This window comes from Felis catus, chromosome B4, assembly GCF_018350175.1.
Source record: "Felis catus isolate Fca126 chromosome B4, F.catus_Fca126_mat1.0, whole genome shotgun sequence".
In the NCBI taxonomy this organism is placed as follows: Eukaryota; Metazoa; Chordata; class Mammalia; order Carnivora; family Felidae; genus Felis; species Felis catus.
Genome location: NC_058374.1, coordinates 90,189,174 through 90,210,066, shown reverse-complemented (window position 1 = coordinate 90,210,066; position 20,893 = coordinate 90,189,174). Strand labels below are relative to the sequence as shown.

Below are 20,893 nucleotides of genomic sequence, written 5' to 3'. Positions count from 1 at the left end.
CACAATTTTTCTCTTATACAAACTACAATTATCAAGTGTTTAACTAATGCTTACGTAAAATCCTGGTGCCCTGCCTGCTTGGCATCTTCTAGATTAAACAAGGTATGCTATTTCAGAAGCGGATGATAGTTGCAAAAACTTACACTCCCCAACAGCTATGGATCGTAATACCTTCATCTGTATGGTGCAAACCCTCTTTTTCTATGTGTAATTATGACTTCATTATAGGAAAGGAATGTCACAGCAAAGTCCCTCTCTCTCTACAGAAGACAAACTGGGACTTCATGAGAGTCTGAAAATCTATTCAGTGTGCTCTCAGTGTAAGGAAGTAATTCGGATTTTAAGTGCAGAAGGTGTTAGAAACTTTCAGGTTGAAAATATCAGGTACATTTGTACATGCCCTCAGGTGATTGCTTTTAACAGTAAAGATACAAGAATAATAAAGAAACCTGGGAAACTTTTCTACCCTGAGTACTCTACAGTGACAGTCAATTCTCTTGTGGGATTTGAAACCCTCAAGAGAGGCAGCAGTCTACATTGGTAATGAGAGAGGGAGAAAAAAGGATTATGAGTCACGAGGAGAGTAGAATGTATACAGTAGGGGGGCGGTATGTCAGAGAAGCTTAAGTCTGAGGGTCTGCATTCTAGAACCATTGCTGGGTCAGCTTCTGGAGCTGCTCTCACATCTTGAGAGGGTTGAACAATATCTACCCAGAAGACTAGAAAATATATATGAATAACAGTGATTGTAAGTTCAAGGTTTTTCTGTTTATGTCAATATACAGATCTTCCTCAGCTTACAATGGGATTAGGTCCCAATGAGTCCACCATAAATTGAAAGTATTGTTAAGTCAAAAATGCAGTTAATACAAATAACCTACCAAACATCACAGCTTAGTCTGGCCTACTTTAAACATGTTCAAAACACTTACATTAGCCTACATTTGGGCAAAATCATCCAACACACAGCCTATTTTGTAACAAAGTGTTGAATATCTTATGTAATTATTGAAAAACAGAATTGGTTGTTTACACTCATGATTGCTGACCACTGGGGAGCCTCAGCTAGCTGCACTGTCCAGCATCACAAGAGACTGTTGTACCACATCTCATTAGCCCAGAAAAAGATCAAAATTCAAAATTTGAAGTACAGTTTCTCCTGAATGCTTATGGCTTTTGTACTATCATAAAGTCAAAAACTCACAAGTAGAACCATTGTAGGCTGGGGACCATCTGTATTGATTTGAACCCTGTCATGACATCCCCCTACAATTATTACAATTGCTGTGGTATTCATTTTTATTCAGCTAGCATTTTATTTTATTTTTAAATTTTTTTTAACGTTTATTTATTTTTGAGACAGAGAGAGACAGAGCATGAACAGGGGAGGGTCAGAGAGAGGGAGACACAGAATCTGAAACAGGCTCCAGGCTCTGAGCTGTCAGCACAGAGCCCGACGCGGGGCTCGAACTCACGGACCGCGAGATCATGACCTGAGCCAAAGTCGGCTGCTCAACCGACTGAGCCACCCAGGCGCCCCTCAGCTAGCATTTTAAATGTTAGATTTAAATGGTTAAATCTTTGGGGCGCCTGGGTGGCACAGTCGGTTAAGCGTCCGACTTCAGCCAGGTCACGATCTCGCGGTCCGTGAGTTCGAGCCCCGCGTCGGGCTCTGGGCTGATGGCTCGGAGCCTGGAGCCTGTTTCCGATTCTGTGTCTCCCTCTCTCTCTGCCCCTCCCCCGTTCATGCTCTGTCTCTCTCCGTCCCAAAAATAAATAAACATTGAAAAAAAAATTAAAAAAAAAAAAGATTAAAAAAAAATAATAAATGGTTAAATCTTTAAAAGATAGTGGTTTTTATTGATTTTTAAAATTTATAATTGTGGAACCAATACCTTGTCATGGAAAAACTAAAACTTTACAATAGGTTATAAAGAGGAAAGCAAAACTCTGCAGACCCATCCACTCCCCTACTACCCCTCATTTCCATTCCCCAGAGTTACTTGCTGCTATGGTTTCCTGGGAAGCCTTCAGAAATGTCATCTGTGTACTGATGTTCATTTTAACCTAATTTCCTCTGGATAAAACTGTAGTTTGGTTGGTCTTGAAATGGACCTCCACTGTGCATTTAGCCAATAGGACATTATCTGAAGGCACCAATTCTCCCAGAATAGCTTCCCCCACCATATTTGCCTTAGGCAAAATTGTGATGTGAACCAGTTGTCTTAGAAACGCTTCATTCCTCTGTCCTCTCCAAATGTCCCATCCCTTCTCAGGACAACCTGTGACCTTGTGTTGCCCCTCACCATGCCTCACTCAGACCACTCCTGCCCAAATACTGACCCACACTCAAAAAATCCTATACCTCATCAAGTCTTTCAATGCGATGCACAAATTAATACTGGATTTGAATGGAAGAGTTTTCTTTTATAGGTCACCTTTTCTAAAGGATATCTCCATTTTAGAAAAAAATAACATAGTTGACTCAGAAGAATAAGTGTGTAAGAGTGGAGTTTACCACTGATAGTCAATAAATATTTGTTATGTGGCTTCCAGGTGCCAGAGCACAGAGCTATTGGGCAAAAACTTCTAGATTGGAAGAAACCAATGTCTGCTATGAATAAGATTCCTGGGCCTATTCCAGAAAGGCATAGCATGACTAAAGTGGTTAGTGACGAGGAGAGAGAGGACACAATCCAACATAATAGTAACAGCCTCTCCATGAGTTGAAACTCATGGCTTCCCTTTGTTTTCAGTTCCTATCTTGTGGAAAATTTTGCTGTTTACACTCTGTCACAGAACAGATGGAACCATGATTTATGATTCACAATTTATGAGACTAATTTAATATTCTACAACACTTCATGCTCTATCACGTTTCCCACATTTGCAATATTTTTTTTTCTGGGAGAGTTGTCACACAAAACGCTGGGGTATTGGGGTGGGAGAGGTTGGAGACATTCTAAAATAGGGGAGCTGGTACTATTGCAGGGGGCATTCATGCTTCCAACAAATATTTACTGAGTCCCTTCCTATGCCAGGCACTGCTCTAGGGACTGAGGATTTTATCAACAAGTCAGAGAGGTCTTTACTTTGTGAAAGAGAAAAATAATGAACAAGTAAATAAGAAAACACATAACAAGGTCACTTCTTTTTTTTTCTAATTAAAAAAAAATTTTTAAACGTTTATTTATTTTTGAGACAGAGAGAGACAGAGCATGAACGGGGGAGGGGCAGAGAGAGAGGGAGACACAGAATCGGAAGCAGGTTCCAGGCTCTGAGCCATCAGCCCAGAGCCCGACGCGGGGCTCGAACTCACGGACCGCGAGATCGTGACCTGAGCTGAAGTCGGACGCTTAACCGACTGAGCCACCCAGGTGCCCCAACAAGGTCATTTCATAGATGTGCTTTGAGGAAAATAAAATAGGGTAATGTTATAAAAAGAGACTGGAGGTGCATAACATTAAACAGGGCGGTCAAGGTCATCTCCAAAGGAGATGCCACTGAAAGCAATGCCTAAATGATGGGAAGTAGATAGTTTCTTCAAAATCACAAGGTAGTGTGTTCCAGGAGGGAACAGAAAGTACAAAGGTCATAGGCTGGGAAGAAGTTTGGAGAGCTCAAGATACAGAATCAAGGCCAATGTGGTTTTATATTCACCAACCCATGCTTACATCCTTCCTGCCCCTGTTTTCCATCCAGCCATCCATGCTGATGCCACTAGGGCCATCGGACAGGATGTTGGCTTTATGATCTGTGATGCATCAAATAAAATACTTCCTGGCTCTAATTCAGAAGCTTTAGTGTGGCTCTGGTGAAATCCGTTTCCTACTTCGCATTATAGTTCACAAGAGGTCAACTAGCAGAGTGATTCTAATAGAATGTCAGCCTTGAAGCCTGGAGGAAAAACTCCAAACACGAACAGCAAAAGATCTTCAGTGGGTGGTAGCACTGTTTTTCCTACAATTAAACTTGTTTGTAGGGAAAAGTCAAAATTGTTTCCTAGGTAAATCTGATGAAATCATCACAGCAAAGGCACCGTATATTCATGGCAACAAACTGTGTGAACTTTTATTCCCGTGTCTGTATGAAGAAGTAAACTATTTGGGTCGTAGTGAATGATCTTCATCAACACTATAAGTCCACCACATCTTGGTGAAATTTTTTTTTAACCTTTATTTATTTTTTTGAGACAGAGAGAGACAGAGCATGAATGGGGGAGGGTCAGAGAGAGGGAGACACAGAATCCGAAACAGGCTCCAGGCTCTGAGCTGTCAGCACAGAGCCTGACGCAGGGCTCGAACTCACGGACCGTGAGATCATGACCTGAGCCAAAGTCGGACGTTCAACTGACTGAGCCACCCAGGCGCCCCCTTGGTGAAATTTTTAAAGTCTTTGAAAATTGAATCTTTCTCATAACTTAGTTGGCAGGAATGCCTGACCTAAAATGATGTGAGTTTACTTAAGATCTTTATTTATCAGACTTAATGTCTATACTCATATGTATTCATTTAATGGCATTTAATGGCAGAGATATTAAATGCCATATCATTTAATATGTTTAATAGCAGATATTGCTCTATACCCACTAGCAGTATAACATAATATACATACCATTTTACCTACATAAAGTAAGAAAAATTAGGAATTCTAAAAAATATCTGGCACTTGGGGTGACTGGGTGGCCCAGTTGGTTAAACGTCGACTTCAGTTCAGGTCATGATCTTACAGTTTGTGAGTTCAAGCCCCACATCGGGCTCTGTGCTGACAGCTCAGAGCCTGGAGCCTGCTTCGGATTCAGTGTCTCTCTCTCTCTCTCTCTCTCTCTCTCTCTCTCTCTCTCACTCTGCACCTCCCCTACTCGTGTTCTGTCTCTCAGTCTCTTTCTCTCTCTCAAAAATAAACATTAAAAAAATTAAAAAATATGTATCTGGCCCAAAGCTTGCAAGAGCAAACTTGCACTCATGAATCTCAGACTATTTTTATCATTTTAATATCAATATAACCTGCCAATGTTTTAAAAAGTGGTCGAAAGGAAAAAATGACCTGCTATTCAGTTCATATGCATGAAAGTGAACTAGGCTTAGCCTCTTCTACTGGTCTGTATCACGTGCATGGTAATTGCCCACTGAATTCTAAGCTGCACAAGAAAGAACCACAGTAAAGGCACAGTATATTCATGACAATGCACAGTGAACCTTTATCCTAACATCTGTGTGATGGAATAAACGATTTGGGTCTTGGTGCGTCCTATCCCCAGCACGCGGTGGATACTCAGTAAATACTTGTGGAATAGTGGCTCCGCTTTTGTTGGTTTCTTTTTATTTGAGAGAGAGAGAGAGAGAGAGAGAGAGAGAGAGAGAGCGCGCTCCAGCAGGGAAGAGGAGCAGAGGGAGCGAGAGACAATCTTAATCTTGACACAGGGCTCAGTCCCACAACCCTGCGATCATGACCTGAGCTGAAATCAAGAGCAGGATGTTCAACTGACTGAGTCACCCAGGCACCCCTGCTCCATTCTTAATACCTGGCCACCTGCTATCTTGAATGAAAACTACACACCAAATCCCATCGCCCTTTCTTCTGAGCTGCCTGCCACGCCAAGGTCGGATGCCCTTCAAACAGATGTTTGCCATTCCTGAGACTTGCATGACTCTCTGAAGGCAAGAAGAAATAGGTTTTCTGCCAAAACCCAATTTATATTTTTTGGGAATCTGCTAATTCCCCTCCACACACCCTTTTTTCTTTTGCAAAGAAACACTCAATTTAAAAGAGCCCCATGACTCTCTAATTCAAAGAAATACTTGAAATCATTAATAGTGTCTACCAGCAACCCTAATGAATTTGAATCCATTTCCAAGCTCTTTCTACATCTTTAGCCCTTTTTCCCTTGCTTCCTACAGCCTTCAAGACGCTTAACAATACATATCGGTCAAAAGCATCTATTTGATGATCATGTTTGTTCCTTCATTGACTGAGCCAAATGAAGGTGAGCAGAACCCACAGTCTTGCCAGTTTGCTGTCATGGCGGTTTCCCCCTCGATAGCAGGCCCAGGAGAGGCCAGCTCTGCCCACATAGTCTCCCAGAGGTGAAACACAATTGTCACTCCTTCCAGCTGAGGCAGACGGAGAGTGATGTCTGCCACAGCTCAGCTTGACAAAGAACTTGAGCTCAGCTCCGAAAGCCAGGGGCCAAGGCACCATGTGTGATAAAGAGAATGAAAGGACCACATTTGATATGTCTTATGATCTGTAAAATAGCACATCTGGGTGTTTATTTAAGCAATAACCAAAAGGGAAAATTGTAAGACATGTTAGGGCCTTGGAAAACATGACTCTTACTATACAGACTGTTAAGTGAGAAAAGTGACAGTAAATGGGATTGAGAAATGTTTTTAGGTTTAACAGTAAACATCTGCTGTGTTCTTGGCCTCTCACTTTGTCCTTGGTTTTTAAGTTAGAAAACACAGAAAAGCATTAAAAAAATAAACAATTCCTACCTCTTAAACATTAGCTGCAGTTACAGCCAATATCTTTATATTTCAAAAAAAAAATTACGATAATTCGGAGTCTAGCCTGGAAAAACTCTGCGGAGGCCCCAACGTGTCTTCATGTGAATGAAAACGCTGCTCATGGGCGTTCTGTATACATGTGTCAGGCACACAGAGTGCCCAGGAAGACCACCAAGGAAAGTTCCTACTGCACAAGGGCCCCAGGCCCCCAGAGAGCAAGGAAAAGCAAACTCTGGGGCTGACAATCAAAGAGTCCCAGACCCCAGACACTTGAACAATCCTGCTTCGTTTCCTGAACCTCAACTTATTCTGTGTTTAAGGGTTCTTCCTCTAGGCCTCTAGCAAGCTAGTTATAAAACTGAATTTGTAATGCCCCCGATTTCGAATCCGAGAGACCACCAAGGAGCCGATACCAATGCAAACGCACAAGGGTTTATTTGCAAGCTCGAGCTTGGGCCCAAGTATACCCGACACAGCGGGGCAGGGACTTGGACCCCTAGGTTAAGAGGTGTAGCAGTTTTATAGGGGCCAGTGGCCAATGAGATTGTAACACACACAGAAAGTTGCACAGTCATGTCAGTCCACACGCAGGTGGCCAATTGAATTACAATTTACCCTATAGTAACTGTTTGAACTAGCCTATCACTCTGGTCAGAATTGGTGTGCATGTTTGGCGGGCAAAAGGCGGGGTTTACATTCTTTGGCGGTTAGGGGTTCCGCATTCCTATATGAGCCGGTTTCCAGTAAGGGTGTGCTCAGCGGCTTGACTAGGGTGGGGGAGCGTCTTAAGCAATAAGCGGGTCATGTGAGGGTTACACATGAGACGGTGGGTGTAGCACAAAATGGAGTTAGTCTTGCTCTGCTTGTCCAGGGGTAGGGGGTTTTTGTTAAATTCCGTGGGCCCCACAAATTATCAAGGTAATATTTTGGCTCCAAGTTTGGTTGAAAGACCTGTCACTTTGGGAGACACTTTGATTGCCACTTTGCTTTGGAAAGAACTGTCACTCATGGTCAATCTCGGTGGGAGGAGCATGGATGGTGCTTTCTGGATCCACCCAGCATGACAGGAGCCCTGCAGACGCAGCAGCCCCATCACAGAGAAGGGCATTAGAGCCAGAGCATAGCTACCTGGGTGGACACAGCAGCAGCATTAGCCATGTGGAGACTATGGGAAAGAGGGAAAGCAGAGGGAAGGACCACACACATGGCCACACACATGGGTAGGTTGCAATAGTCCAAGAAGGCAGGAAAGAGCGGGCTGGTGCAGTGGGTGGGGTCACAATTCCTAGTTGCAATAATAAAATGGCAGTGGCAGGTTGGGTTCCACATGTGACAGGGGCTGTTGTGATCTGTGCAAAAAAAAGGTTCATTTGATGGGAAATTATTCTAAACCACTTTGCTTCTAATAAAATTTTCCAGAGCAGGAAGGCCACTGGCAACAAAAAGAGGTATTGATGTTTTCCGCATCTCTAATTCTAAGCCTATTGCTTAAATCCTATCGATTCAGCTGAGACTTCTGTGATGCCTACTGCCTGACCAGTGTGACATTTAGCAGAAGCTCAGTCAAACCCACACCTGGAAAGTTGGAAGCATCTCCGAAATATGATGGGATATAAGCATCCAGTAGCAACTAATGGGGGAATTATTGAGAGTAAGAAAGAGGAGTTCTCCAAACACGGACCATTATCTTCATGTCCCTTGGATATTTCTATTAAACTAACAAGAGCTGATCCAAAGATAATGACCCATCCTTTTCCCTGGGTACTTGATTGTTAGATCTGCAAATGGACATCCTTTAAGCATAGAGAGGGTAGAGGGTAGGAGGTATGTGCCTGTGTGCGTGCGTGTGTGTGTGTGTGTGTGTGTGTGTGTATACATTGTAGAACCAGGCATGAGACCAGGGAGTATGTACATATGCAGAGCATAAAGCCCCAAATTTGCCATCGACTCAAGCATATCGGATGTAGGAAGGTCAATGAATGAGGTCTGTATCAGAAATGTAGGCAAAAGAAGTGTTTAGAGGTCCAGAATATTTCCTTCCAGCCTATTCCAAATATTGTGATAGGAACAAGTATAGAATCTCTCTTCATAAAACAAGATAAATAAAGTGTTAGACACTGGGAAGCCAGGAGAGATGGGCAGAATGCCCTGCTCCATGCTGCTATGCCCTATGTGGGAACCAGTGTGATAGAAGCCTAGAATGGACACAGGGGACTGAATGATGAGAGGCAGCAGGAGGGTGGGAGGCCATGCTTGGTGCAAAAGAATGAACATAAGGAAAAGAGACCACTGAGAAGGACATTGAATGATACCTTTGATCCCAGACTGCTCCCAGAAATCCCAGGTCTACCTGTAGGTCTGGTGCATCCCAACAGGACACATCATCAACTGATGGGTCTGGGACCTGTGACATTGGCTTCCATAAATCAGAGTATAATGGCTAAAACATTAGAAAGGAAAAAAATTCTGCCACCAACAATGAACACACACACACATACAGCACAAGACTTTATAATTTCCAGCATTTTACCAACACCCAAATGATACCAGTTTGGGCAATCTTTGACGTGCATTTCTTTTCCAGAGATTTCCTGACAACTTAGGCCATTTTAAAGCAACTACCTGCCCTTGGCAGTAATTTGCAAACAATACTGATGTAATGATGGCCTCAGCTCCAGGCAGGGAAATGATCAGTTTCAGGGAGAGTCCCTGCTACCACCCACGTGCCTCCCCCGAAGGACACCTGAAGAGAAATGAAGAAGGTTTCATCTCTCTCTAACCTAAAGGCTCAGATGTAGGATGAAGTCCTCTTCTGGAACGGAGTATTTTAATGTCCTAATCTATCCTGCAGAACAAACACGTCGCTTTCCTTCTATTCAAGAGTTAGATGGGCCTAGAGGGTCAAATGCTAAGTGAAATAGGAGAAATAAATCAAAGAAGGACAAATACCATATGATTTCACTCATATGTGAAATTTAAGCAATTTTAAAAAATGAACAAATAAAAGATGGACAAACAAACAAAACACTCTTAAATACAGAGAACAAATAAGTGGATGCCAGAGGGGAGGTGGGTGAGGAGATGGGTGAATTAATGGGGATTAAGAGTACATTTATCATGATGAACACTGAGCAATGTATTGAATTGTTGAATCATTATATTGTACGCCTGAAATTAATATAACACTGTATGTTAATTATGCTTTGATAATAATAACAATAAAAATAATAATAAATAATTTTAAAAGAAAATAAAGGAATTAGAAGACCAAAGGGCTCTTGGATCTCTGCCAGTTACATTTGGGATTATAAAGGTAGAGGGACCACGTCCTGACATTCCTGGGAAATCTGCTCAGACTATCTTCACAACTCCATCCCAACCCACCTGTGTTCTGGAAGAGGGACAGCAAAACCCCTCTCCAGAGATTACATACCAGCTGAGACAAGCACCTGCTTTCACTGATTCCACTGCCCCAGGAGCAGGCTCAAGATATGCCTTCCTTGCCTACAATGCCAGAGAAGCCTGGACTAAAGCAGAATTGTCTTCTTGGTTAGACACTGGCCAATTAGTCACTGCCATGGTGCCTCAGCCCATACCCAAGACCCAACTGCAGTCAGCACTGACTAGTGAGTGCCCCAAGTCGCCTGGGGCAGAACAGAAACATGTGGACTAAGTCGTGCAATGCCCTCTCAGTACTGGGGGGAGATGTGCTCCCCAGAAAGTCAGCAGAGAAGAGCATCCAGGTAGAATTTTTTTTTTTAAATCATTCATCCAACCGATGTTTCTCAGTCACTGTGCTGGGCCATAGAGATAGTGGTGAACTTGACAGATGGTCCCTGCCTTCACCTAGCTTATTATTTAAGCACAGGTTTGAGAATTTAACCAATCTGACCTCAAATCCAATTGCTTATCCTTGCAGAGCCTCTTCAGGTGTAGAGTGAAGACAATAAAACCAACACAAAGGGTTATCACGAGGGTTAAATGAGATCACCCATGTGAAGTATTTGGCCAGCTGCCTTGCTCTGAGTAAATGGTAGCTATCATTAAGATGATTATTACATAGAAGCTGAAGCAGCCTCTAGGTCACACACTGGAAACTGAACACTGGACATCAGTGTATATGTATCTATGTATATTTATATGCGTATGTATCAGTGTATATTTATCTGTGTATAAAAGGCCTCGAGCAGAAAACCAGACCCAGCATCTCTAAGGACGGCATGGTGGTTCCAAAGAGCGCAGCCCCGGAGCTCTCAGCTGAAGCTCAGAGTTGGCAATGCAGACAGAGCTGGGAGAAACCCAGCCACCATCACCACCACCGCCACCGCAGGCAGGCCATTGCCCCAGGCAGCAATAAAGGCTCCCCGAGGCCTTTTGTCAATTGCCCCCTGAACAGAAAATAAACATCTCCACGGCTGCCATTCAGTGGACATCCTGTTTACATGGTGAGCGGGGATCTTGGTTGCTTTCCCTTTTTTCTTTTTAAAGGCTGTAATTATGTTTACCCAAGTCCAGCAGTAGGTGCCAGGAGGGCTGTGAGTTGATTTCCCTGGCTAACACTGCAGACGGCTGGCGGCAGCCCCACTGACCCCTGCATCCCGGGCAGAGAGCCAGCCCTACACGCACAGCGACACTCTCCCTACAAAGACAGCCATTCTGGCCTAGCTGTTTTCTTTCCATGCACACTGGGATACTCTGGATAATGGTCTAGCAAATGCCAAACTACGTCGGCGCCATGAACTTACTGGGTAGCTGAATTATGAAGGAAAGAGAAAGGTAAAAAGCTCTGTGGAAGACTGCGTGTGTACCAGGCAGTGTACTGTATGCATTTCATAGACATTGTTTCAGATAACCCTGTACAATCCAGAGTTACGTATCATTATCCGACTTTACAGACGAAGAAACTAAAGCATAGATTAATTCGTTTGTGGGAGGTCACCCTCCTAGTAAATGTTAGAACTGGAATTTAAATCAGATCCATGAATCTCGATATTCCATGTTCCTTCTACTCCAGGAGCAAAAAAAAAAAAAAAAAAAAAGAATTAAATTTAAAATCATTATAGTTTTTAAAAAAATGTTTATTTATTTATTTTTGAGAGAGAAAGAGAGTGCATAGTCATGCATGTGCACACAAGCAAGGGAGGGTCAGAGAGAGAGGGAGAATCCCCAGCAGGCTCCACGCTGGCAGCACAAAGCCCAATGCGGGGCTTGAACTCATGAATCCGGAGATCCATGACCTGAGCCAAGATCAAGAGTCAGATGCTTAACCGACTGAGCCACTCTGGCGCCCCTAGAATCATTATAGTCTTTTATGGAAGCCCAAATGAGTTGTTCTGACCCAGCAATTCCTGGGCTTTTTAATCCTTTTCCTTCCCACTATAACTGGGGTAACGTATTGTCCAACACTAATCTAATGTATTCCAAAGAATGTAGAGCTCCACTTCCAGTACGAGAGGCAGTATACACGGCTTACAGAACACTCTTCCCGCTGTGAACTGTGATGAACTCTGGACAAAATAGAAAGAAGAAAAAAAATGACTACTGTGGATTTCAGAAAGTAAACACTGGTAGGCAGGTTGTGGACGGAGAACTTGAAACTCGGAGAAGTGACCAGCATGGGAGTTAGCTTCTTGGTTTTTGTTCAGTTAGTTTGGTTAATAAAACAGAACCCAGAGAGAAGGCCGGGAGAAAGGGAGTGGCCCGAGTTGTGGTATGAGTAAATGCACAACTCTGCTCACAGCTTGTTTTCTCTGAAGCGCTCCTATGACCCCTCTCAGCTTGTGCACACCCTGCTCCCTACTGGGAGATAGCACCCTGTTTCTCTAACTCTTCTTGAGGGGGTCTCAGGCAACCTCTAAGATGACCTCCAGTGACCCGTGCGCCCTGGTACCCACTCCTTGTATAGTCCTGCCCCTTCGAGTGTGGGCTGGATTCAGTGACTCCCTTCCAGGTGTAGAAGAGAGAAGCGATGGGATGTTACTTCCAAGACCAGGTTACGAAAGATCATGGCTTCTGTCTTGGCCTCTCTCTATCTCTCTCTTTCATCCCTCACTCTTCCAGAAACAAGCTATCATGCTGTGAAAAGTCCTGTGAAGCCCATAGGTCAAGGGACTGACATCTGTGGCTAGTGAGGGCCTGAAACCTGTCTACAGCTGTGTGAGTGAGCTTAAAAGTGGATCCTGCTCCCTCTGAGCCTTGAGTTGACTCCGGCCCCGACCAGCACCTTGACCGTAGCCTCCCAAGAGACAGGAAGTCAGAGGCACCCAGATAAGCCTCACCCTGCAGGTTCTGAACCCATAGAGGCTGTGAGATAATAAATGTTTGTTGTTTCCCACATCGGGCTCTGCACTGACAGTGTGGAGCCTGCTCCGTGTCCTCTCCCTCTCCCTCTTTCTGCCACTCCCTTGCTTGCATGCGCTCCCTCTCTCTCTCTCCTTCTCTCTCTCAAAATAAATAAATAAACTTAAACAAATTTTAATATTTTTTAAGAAAATAAAAAAAAGTAATAAAGAGAAAGGGGAGCTGGTGCACAGGAAGAACCAAGGCACTGCCTGCTACTGCTAACTAATCCTTGTAGGCCCCTGGTGAACCAACAGTAACCTCATGTTACAGCTCTAGAAATCTATAAAGTAAATGTGAAAAAGCTCAGCCTGCATTAAGGAGGGTACTTGTTGGGATGAGCACTGGGTGTTATGTGTAAGTGATGAATCCCTGATTTCTACTCCTGAAACCAATACTACACGATATGTTAAGTAACTTGAATTTAAATTAAAAAAAAAAAACAAACACAAAAAAGTTCAGCCTGCTTCCGAGATAGTTCCCAAGGGAGGAGCATTCAGTGTGGTTGCGAACTGACACAACTCAGATGGACCTGGACCAGGGACCTGGCCCAGGGAAAGATGGCACTCTGACAACCCAGTGAGGGAAGAGGTTGTGGCTGGGACAAAGCAGGGCTGGGCGTGCTGTGCCCCTCATCCTCAAGAAGGAGTGACCAGGAATTAGTAACATGGAGTATAATGTGACCCAAGTTAGGTGACGAGAACTTGGGCTGGCGCCCACATGTAGGCATGTCTAATCCAGTGACAGGAGTGGCATCATTGTGACGCTGAGGATGAGTTCAATGGGAGATGTTCTCTTCTCTTTGGCTGATAATGAGAGGACAATATGCAGTCCGCTAGAGTGTAGGAGGCTGCCCCGGCTTGTCCAAATGTTGACCTGGGGTTATAAACAAGAAAAGAAACCGAGGACGAACATGAACTGTATAGTCTGGCCCCAAATAAAGGATTATAATGAAACCTGCAGTTTGTAGGGGTACCAGAGGACCAGCTCTCACCCCAGGCATACCAGATGCGCACTTACAGCAAGAGGGCAAGTTTGAGGCCCCACAGCACTATGGGATGGGAGGAGGCTCAGACTGTGCTCCTTGCAGTGGTAGGCTGAATCATGGCCCCCAAATATGTCTACGTCCTAGTCCCTGCAACCTGTGAATGTTATGTCATTATATGGCTGAAAGAACATCTCCTCTGAGATGGGGAGAATAATCCTGCATTATTCAGGTGGGCCCAGTGTAATCACACTCCTTATAAGAGGGAGGCAGGAAGGCTCAGAGTCAGAGAAGGCAATGTGATGATAGCAGAGTTTGGAGTGATACCCTTTGAGGGTGGAGAAGGGGTCACAGGCCAAGGATCACAGGCAGCCACAAGCTGAAAAAAGGTAAGAAAACCCATTCTCTCCTCAGAGTCTCCAGAAGGAACCAGCCCTGCCAACACCTTAGTGTTAGCATAGTGAAACTGATTTTGGAGCTCTTGAACTCCAGAACCGTAACACAATAGTAAATCTGTGTTGCTTTAAGCCACTAAATTTCTGGTAATTTGTTGCAGCAGCCACAGGAAACCAGTGCAGAGACCATCAGGAAATTGTCAAAGAACAGCAAGAAGTAAAGAGGATCGATTCCTGGAGCCAAACAGGATTGCAGGAAATAACAATAGCAAACCAGCAAAAATTCATGTTCCAGGGAACCCATATTTGAATTCTCGCCATTGTTCAAGCTGAAGATGATGAACCATCATTGCCTGTTTCCCTATTCATTATCCTGTCAACATCAAGAGCTGTTCCCAAAGAAGCTCTCAAATTCACCTTTTATTAAAGGCTACGAATGAATGAAAAAAAAAAAAAGAAACATACCAAATGGAATGAGCATCATCTATGCCAAATATTAGGTCTAATATTTGTGGTAGAAATTTTACTAGGGAGAATTTCAAATCAAGACCAACCACTTCTTTCTCTGCTTAATTTCTTTTCTGTGATTTATAGATCAAATGTATACACACGAGTATACCAATGTGTGAAGAAAGTGGGGTTTCCTGAGGTTTACCTTATGGTACAGGTAAACATATAGAGTACTCTGCTCAGATTTGACTGGGTAAAAAAATCCCAAACCTCTGTAGGTCAAAAAATAATCCAAATTCAAAAGTTAAGCAACAGATTTCCAACCATATAGTTTCAGTCAATATATACTATATAACATATATTTATAGCTAATACGTTTGCTAATATATCTCTAGCTTATATTATGAAAAGCTTATCCAAATTATTAGAAAAACAATTAAATCTTATAGATAAATATATAGCCCATGACCAGATCATTCTTTAAAAGTAAAAACCCCAAGGGGTTCCTGGGTGGTTCAGTTGGTTAAGCGTCCTACTCCAGCTCAGGTCATGATCTCAGGGCTCATGAGTTTGGCCCCACGCATCTGGCTCTCCACTCTCAGGGCCAAGTGATACACTCTAAGGATCCTCTTGTCTCCCTCTGTCTCCCTCCCTCTGCCCTTCCCCAACTTGTCTTCTTATTCTCTCTCTCTCTCAAAAAAAAAAAACATTAAAATAGATAATAATAAGCACAAAAAAGGGAAAACCCCAAAATAGAAAATATGTCATCCTTCTATATTTCAAAGGACATGGTAAGATATGAAATAGAATACAATCAATTTCTTACATTTTCCAGTATCTATGAATTTATGCAGAACAGACAGGCACCTTAGCACACTGTCACCTCCTTGAAATATCGGTATTGTTTGCTTTTGTTTTAGACCGGTATAGATGTGCCGTTCGTGTCTTCTCTCGTTGTTCTCCTTATTTAAACAGGAATTAACTTTTTATACACAAAAAGTGGTTTATTTACACACTCTTAGTTCCCAGGCCAGATATTTGTCTTTGGCTCTTAGCCCCACACTCACTATTCTATTCTGTGGAAGAAGCGCAAGCAGGAAGCCTGAAAATTCCCAGAGTTCCTTACAGCTAAATCCTCATTAGCCAATGGGAGGTGCCTGCACCTGATCAGCACTGGAAAGAAGGTCAGAACTATCCTGTTTCTTTCTGACAGCACCCTGGCTTTAGCAGCAGTGGCGGCTCCTGTGTAGCGTCAGCCCTGTGGTTCCAGTAGCATCAGTGACTCTGCGGTTCCAGCAGCGCTGACCGTGTTGCTCCAGCATTGGTCACAGCAAGGGGGAGGCTCATATGCTCCCAGGTACAGGAACAACCCCCTGAGCTCGCAGTAGCACACCCTTTCCTCTTTGCTCCTCGAGCAACAGCTTTGTAATTGCCTCCCTGCTTTAAATCCCTCTCAATTCGAACAATGTAAAATGATTTGTTTTCCTGACTGGGCACTGACTAATACACTTTCCATATTCTTAGCATCCTCCTGGAATGATTCTTTATCCTCCACCAGCATTTCAAAGCAGGTCTTTGGGAGGTAAACATTCTCAAACTTTGTATATCTAAGAATATCTTCATTTCACTCCTTGTATTTCAATGATAATTCATCAGGGTATAAAACCCCAAAAGCAACATTCCTGTGCTGAATGTATTACTCCACTGCCTTCCTGCATCCAGTGTTGCTGCTGAAAATTGTGATGATAGCTTATTCTTGTTCCTTTTGAGGTCATCTGCTCTTTCTGTCAAGAATCATCTAGAATTTTAAAAAAATCTAGAATGTTTTACTTGTCTTCTAATATCTTTATAATACGGCTGGTGTTTTCTTTAATCTCCACTGTATGACACTCTAAAAGCCCTTTTGATCTAAAGACTATTATCTGCATTATGTAGTCATAATTCTTGAAATATTTCTTCACCTACTTTCTCATTCTAGGATCCCTATTATATTGGCACTTCTCTCTTTATATTCTTATGTTTTAACTTTTGTTTTATCTAGTTGTTCTCTTCATGATCTCTTTCTGATACCTAAGGGCTTGGTCTTCCAGGTCATTCATTAGTTTATCCAAGGTATCTGTTCTGCTGTTCAATTCATCTGTTGGGATTCTCAGTTCATCTATTGCTTTCCTCTTACCCACTATATCTGGTTGGATCTTCTTTACACTGTTCATTTCTACTTTCCATCTCTGATATTTTTTCCTTTGAGGACATATATTTATTTTATATTCTTGCACTCTTTGAGCCATTAATTCCAACTTCCTTTATTAGAGATTGTTGTCTGTCTTTTATAGAAATCAAACTCCTCCAATCTCTCCCTTTTTCTCCCAGTGAGCTCAGCATATCAATTGGCTAGTAATGTGGCACCAGATGGAGGGGCTAACCAAAGTCACCCAGGTCTTATGTGTTGTTGATCCTTTCCTGAGAGTTTAGAAAGGGATAGTGAGGACTGAGACCACTTCTCTTTGGCCACTCCAAACTCTACCACCACTACCACACACAACTATCCACATTCCCAATCAGGTGGCCCTGCTCTCTAAGAACCTCCTTCTACTTCCAGGAGGAAGCTGCAATGCTTAGAGAACAGCATCCCTCACTTGAATCACCTAGCTCACTGGGTGGGGACAGTGGGAAGAAGGAAGAGGGAATTATCGGGAGCTAAACCTTCCACCCACCTTTGGTATTAGTAGCTGGGCTCTAGCTTTCCCACAGCTTCAAGTTAAGGAAAAGTGTCCCTTTATTCCTGCTTCATAGTATCTTTAGGACAGGCAGTGACCATCTTCTTATTTTATCCCTCTTTCAACGTATCCCCAAATGCCACTTTCATTATGTCACTTTCACACTCAAGGACCTTCAATGATTCTTCATGATCCATTAGATTAAAAAAAATTCCAGCAAACAAGGCCTCCTCTAATGTTTTTTTTTTTTTTCCCAATACTTTCCTCTGGCATCTTCTAATTGACTTTGCTATCCTATATTTAATCCTACATAGCCATCACAGCATGATTTCTTATCCACAGCAGAGACATAAAAATATACCTCTTAATTGATTGTGCCAGCTTGTAAGCTAATAGTAGTAAAGAAGTGGAAAAATATTTGTTCTTGCTTTAGAAAAAGAAAAATCCCTCTTGCTGGGTACAAAGGGAGGACACAATCTACCATCACTAAGACATGTGTTAAGCATTTTCACAATGTTGGAGAAGGGTTGGCAAAAGAGTGAGCCAAACTCACTTATTTGATCTCTCCTCTGATCAAGGTTTCATGTTTGCAAGATGTCTTAGTAGTTTGCAGCTATGGAACAGGCTTATGGAAACTGACCTCATGATGTCAATCTCATTAGCAGTATTTTAACAAACAGGAGCTAACCTGTAAGGAAAGCAAAGGCACCAAAAGATGATGTAACCTGTCTAAGTGCCCTGGCCTAATAGCTCAGGTTATTGGCCAAAGGACCACTGCAGCAGTTTGCAATTATAATTCTCTCCCCTCAATCATAAAAATTTGTCAGTTCAGTGGGAAGTAAAATGGGTCTTTAAATGAAGATTGCAAGGTAAACTTGTGCATCACAAGCAAAATACATTCCTTATTCCAACAGGAAAAGTAATTTAAAATGTACAGCAGTTGGATGAGATTTCTTTTAGTGGTTCTTCCATTTATCTTTGGAACCCAGTCATTTCTATGTCAGCGTGCCCAAGTAGCTTAGAGAACATAAGAGCTGCCAACAAGGGCTCTGACTTTTTAAAGGCCTGTTTGTGTCTGCATGACTAACGGTGCCTATGTGTACTTAGGAGGAAATACCAAGCTAACAAGGAAGACCACGAATCCACAAAATTTTAATTCTAGTCTTGGTAGAAGTTAACCTCCACATTCATGTTTTTGTGTTATGAATTTTCATGACAACTTTAAAGCTTGCCATGGTATTTATGGTAATTTCATTACAAACCGCATCTTCATCTTTTAATTTCTTTCCTATTTATAATTATACAACTGTAATTAAAAGGTATTATCACTACACGCTATCCTAACTAAAGCTAGGCCTGCCAGACTTACAATATTTAGGACATTTCCCTGGCTTCATTTCTTTTCTCCATTTTGGAAGAAGGGTGGGGGAGGGAAGGGAGGCAGTGGAGACTTTGGTCATTATAACCTCAAATCCTTTCATCAACTTCTCTTTGTTCCTTAAAAAAATTAAAAGTTTTTCCAAACAGTCCCCCCCCCGCCCCCCACCAAATGAAATGTTTGATGTAATAGTTTCCATTTCAGCTTCTCACCACATCTGAAGTGACACTCATTCGGACTCACTAAGAACATGCAAAGGACTCCAAGGATTGTTGAGACTTGAATTGAATTCTGTCTTCCAGCGGTGGTGCCAGGAGCCTCTGTCCCCATTGCTCAAAGGGTCCCAGAGGCTGAGCGCCATGGCTGAGGTAGTTCTAACCTTTCTCGTTCCACACATAGGAGGTACTGGTGGGAAAAGGCTTTTCCTCATTCCAACGAGGTACCACTCACAAGTCCAAGAAAATTATTTAGAGGCAAGGAAACTGAGCATCTGAGGCTAAGCCTCAGCTGAAAAACAACAACAACAACAAAAATGGAGCAAGCTGATAATTAACCACACTTTCAATATCTTCAAAGAAGGTTGAGTCTGCAGAGCCCAGCAGAATTGGCTCCCTCATGGAGTTCACGAACTAGCTGGAAAAAGGATGCACATCGGCTGGTTTTTTGCCAGCCTACTGTCCATTTTTCCATTAGAGAACTGACACTCTCCCAGCCCGTGCCACCCTGATAGGACTGTCAACTGCTGCATGTCACCTAATTTAAGTCAAACCCACTGAACCAGGTCAACAAAATCACTTCGGGTAAAAGAGTACTGAAACAATCTGTCGCTGTTTTGATCATTACTGTTATAAATGTGGCCTCATATTGAGCACCGATTATCAGACTCCCCCTTCTGTCATGAAAAGCTCTTCTTGGGATACTGTGGGATCTTTTCCTGCTGGTGGAACTTCATCAAAACAATCTTGACCCACTAGAAAGTTGAATCTCAAAAAAGTAAGGGTCAAAATCTCGATTGCTTCTCTTCTGAAAGGATCCTGAGCGCCTCTTGGTCAAACCTGTCCTCTTTGTCAAGCCAAAGGCTCTCTTCCCTGAAGCACCTCCTCCGGAGCAAGGGGTAACAACCTGCCTTAGATTGAGAGTGATTCCTCACAAACGTAACAGAATCTGCTCCAGAATGACTTGCTGTCGGCATTTCAACCGGTGCTTTACAACCTTGGCTCCATATTGGCATCACTTGAGTTGTTCTTGGAACTGATGCCCAGGCTGCATGCCACCAATTAAGTCAGAATCTCTGGAGGTGAGACCCAGGCCTCAGGGTTTGTTCAAGTTCTCAAGATGATCCCAGTGTGCAGCCACGTTGGACACAAAGAGGCTCCTGGCAACTTTGAAATAGCCAGATTCTCTCTTTTAATTTTATTTAACTGATGTTCCCACTGTACAATAAGGGTATTAATATGTTATCATAGGTACTGCATATATTTGTCTCAGTTTGCTCTTTATGATTTTGCCAGAGACACAAACACATATGCACATACAGATATGTACGTATATATACATATATATGTAATATGTGTCTATATGTATACATGTGCATATAATATATATCCATATTACATATATGCTATATATATTTTTTGCAATAGTGTTAGGGAGTGGGCAGGATTATAAGTTGACAGAGCTAATAACAGGTATGCTTACTGACCCAGTGACATGATGGCTCTTAATAGAGTGTAAGTTCATTCACGGAAATTTTGGTTTATTTGTTTAGTGTTCACTTTGTGCCAGATACTGTACTAAGTTCTAGGGACTCAATAGTGACTAAGAGCATACCCAGTCCCTGTACTAATGGAGCCTAGGGCAGGATGGTAGACAGTTACCAAACAATCACAGGGATAAATGTTACTTACACACCACGGCCTGTGCTCTGGAGGAAAGGAACATGAACTCTAAGAGGATGCAACAAGGACCTAAGAGCTTGGGTCATTCCTGGCCTCCCTGAGAATTATTCCAAGGCCATCCCTTACTCACATGGATTCTTTATTAAGGATGTTCACTTCCTCACTGCAAAGCAGTTTATAGTCCATTATATGAAGAGAGGCTCCAAGATGGACTTTTAGAAT

The 20,893-nt window shown here is 42.8% G+C and overlaps 1 protein-coding gene and 1 long non-coding RNA gene across 3 annotated transcripts in view; one reads left to right on the top strand and one right to left on the bottom strand.

Annotated features, from left to right (window-relative positions):
* Positions 1 to 434: 434 nt before the first annotated feature.
* LOC109501643 lies at positions 435 to 14,710 on the top strand. Its single transcript, XR_002159847.3, has 3 exons — positions 435 to 748; positions 5,901 to 5,986; positions 14,390 to 14,710. It is a non-coding gene; the product is annotated as an uncharacterized LOC109501643 (long non-coding RNA).
* TBC1D30 (TBC1 domain family member 30) overlaps positions 11,789 to 20,893 on the bottom strand; it is a 147,773-nt gene continuing 138,668 nt past the window's right edge. Inside the window, exon 15 of one of the 2 annotated variants that reach the window (XM_045062029.1) lies at positions 11,789 to 12,016. The gene's annotated coding sequence lies outside the window, so the exon portion shown is untranslated. The remainder of the gene's footprint in view (positions 12,017 to 20,893) is intronic. The other variant, XM_045062034.1, reaches the window with a different exon arrangement.